Raw genomic sequence first — 2,513 nt, 5'->3', positions numbered from 1 at the left:
CCCTTCCCAATTGCCAGAAAGGACAGAATAGCTCTCCTCCTATTTTGAAGTCCATATAGCCCACTCAGGCTCATCACCAAGTTCCTGGTTTCCTGTCTGAATGGTGCTTCTGGCTTTTCTTTAATTCTAGGGCACAGAAGACTGTGGTGTTCTGATCTTGATGAATGATCAGACTCGTCCTGGGGAAGGACCCCAGCACCATTTTTCCCTGGGTTTCCTTGAGAAGGACAAGTTAGGTGTCCTTTGAGAGTTAGATTCCCTCTTGTTAGAGTTTTACAATAACAAAAACATAGCCAAGTTCCAGAGACATTGAAATGGAGATTTGCAGGACTTGAGTTAAAGACAGAGCTAGGCTTGTGAGAGAGGCCAGGGCCGGAGCTTGAGATCTGAGCTCAGGAGAGACAACTGTTAGGAGAGGCAGAGCTTCCTGGGGGTGGGATGGGAGTGCCCAAGCATGAAAGGCTTACATAAAGAGTATCAAACTCTGAAGGGAATCTGAGAGTTCACTGTTGTTATGTGTCATTGAGTCAGACCTGACTCATAGTGACCTCTCCTTGGGTTTCCAAGGCAGTATCACTATGGAAGTAGATTGCCCCATCTTCCTTCCAAGGAGTGGCTGATGGGTTTGAACAGCCAGCCTTCTGGTTAGCAGTCAAGTGCCTTAGGCACTATGCTACCAGAGCTCCTAAACTTGAGAAAACCATAATTATGTTCTCATTAAAACCAAATCAAACCAATCCCATTGCCCTGTAGTAGATTCCAATGCATGGCAACACCATATGTTACCAAGCAGAACTGCTCTATAAGGTTTCCATGCTTGTAATCGTTATGGAAGCACATCACCATACTCTTCTATGGTGCCACAAGTGGATTCAAACCACCAATCTTTTGGTTAGTAGCTAAGAGCAAACAGCTTGTGTCATCCAGGGACTTTCTATTCTTTTTTTTTGGGGGGGGGTGGAGGTGGGCAGGGGAACCTTCCATTCTTATGATCCATTGAGTTGGTTCTGACTCATAGTGACCCTATCAGACAGAGTAGAAATGCCCCCATAGGATTTTCAAGGCTGTAAATGGAAGCAGACTGTTTCATCTTTCTCCTGTGGAGGGGCTGGTGGGTTTAAACAACCATCCTTTTGGTTAGCAGCCCAATGCTTTAACCACTGAACTACCAGAGTTCCTTCTATTCTTATTAGGCCCATTAAATAGGGTACAACTTGGAGAGGGCTAGAATGGGTACTACAAACATGGAGCAGTGTCACAAGAAAAAAGGTAGAAGGCTCATTGTACTTTGGTGAGCAGCCACTGTGGCCTTAAAAATTTATGAGTGGCTATGTAAAGTGCAATTATTGGTCTCTCCCAGTCTGGAGTAAAGAAGAGTGAAGAAAATCAAAGATCCAAGGAATCAGTTGGTCCAAAGGACTAATGGACCACATGAACCCCACTCTCCATGGCCTTGAGACTTAGAACTAGATGGTGCCCAGCTATCACTGAAAGACATCACAATGGGAAGTTCCAGGTAGAGTGGGAGGAAAATGTGGACCAAAACTCAAAATCATGAAAGGACCAGGCTTACTGGTCTGATATAGACTAATGGAAACTCCAACACTATGGCCCTTAGATACCCTTCAAGCTTGGAACTGAACTCATGCCCCTGGTTCAACTTTCAGCCAAATGATAGACAGACCTATAAGGTGAACAATAATACCAGGGAGGTATGCACTCATTAGAGCAATCAACCATATGAGATCAAAGTGGCAGTATTTTCCCAGGGATAAAGTTCAGTAGGCAGGAATGGATAGGAAAGAAGGATGAAGGAAATGATAAACACAGGAAGGAAGTGGAAGAGTGCTGTTACCCTTGGTGTTTGCAGTGAATCTCACAAAGCAAAATGTGTATGAACTGTTGAATGGAAAACCAATGTGCTCTGTAAACTTTCACCCAAATCACAATAAAAAAGTAATAATAAAAATATATTTTAAAAACTAAGAGAGGTGCTTGCTTTGGCAGCACATATACTAAAATTGGAACGATACAGAGAAGATTAGCATGGCCCCTGCACAAGGATGACACACAAGTTCGTGAAGTGTTCCATATTTTTATGAGATTGAAGACAAATACCTGAATACCTCTTTGGAAAGGAATCAATCAGAACAAAGGTCAAAACAAAATGAAGAAAGCCTAAGGTTCATGTGGGATACCATCAAAAGGAACAACCTATGTGTTATTGGAATTCCAGAACAGGAAGATAAATATAAAACCACTGAGAAAATTGTTCAAGATTTGTTGGAGGAGAACTTCCCTGATATGATGAAAGATGAGACTATATCCATTCAGGAGTCCAACGAACCCCAAACAGGATAGACCCCAAAAGAAAATCACCAAGACATACCATCATCAAACTCATCAAAATCAAAGACAAAGAAAGAATCCTGAAAGCAGCATGGGAAAAACAAAAGTTACTTACCAAAGGCAACCGCTGAGAATAAGCTCTGATTTCTCAGCAGAAACCATGT

At 42.5% G+C, this 2,513-nt stretch overlaps 1 non-coding gene across 1 annotated transcript; it reads left to right on the top strand.

Moving 5' to 3' along the window:
* The first annotated feature begins 1,991 nt into the window (after positions 1–1,991).
* LOC122150000 lies at positions 1,992–2,098 on the top strand. The gene has a single exon (XR_006163433.1). It is a non-coding gene; the product is annotated as a U6 spliceosomal RNA (small nuclear RNA).
* Positions 2,099–2,513: the final 415 nt, after the last annotated feature.

Source organism: Orycteropus afer, unplaced genomic scaffold, assembly GCF_000298275.1.
Source record: "Orycteropus afer afer isolate SDZICR_OR568_19922 unplaced genomic scaffold, OryAfe1.0 scaffold00072, whole genome shotgun sequence".
Taxonomy (NCBI): domain Eukaryota; kingdom Metazoa; phylum Chordata; class Mammalia; order Tubulidentata; family Orycteropodidae; genus Orycteropus; species Orycteropus afer.
This window is presented reverse-complemented; position numbering and strand designations above follow the sequence as displayed.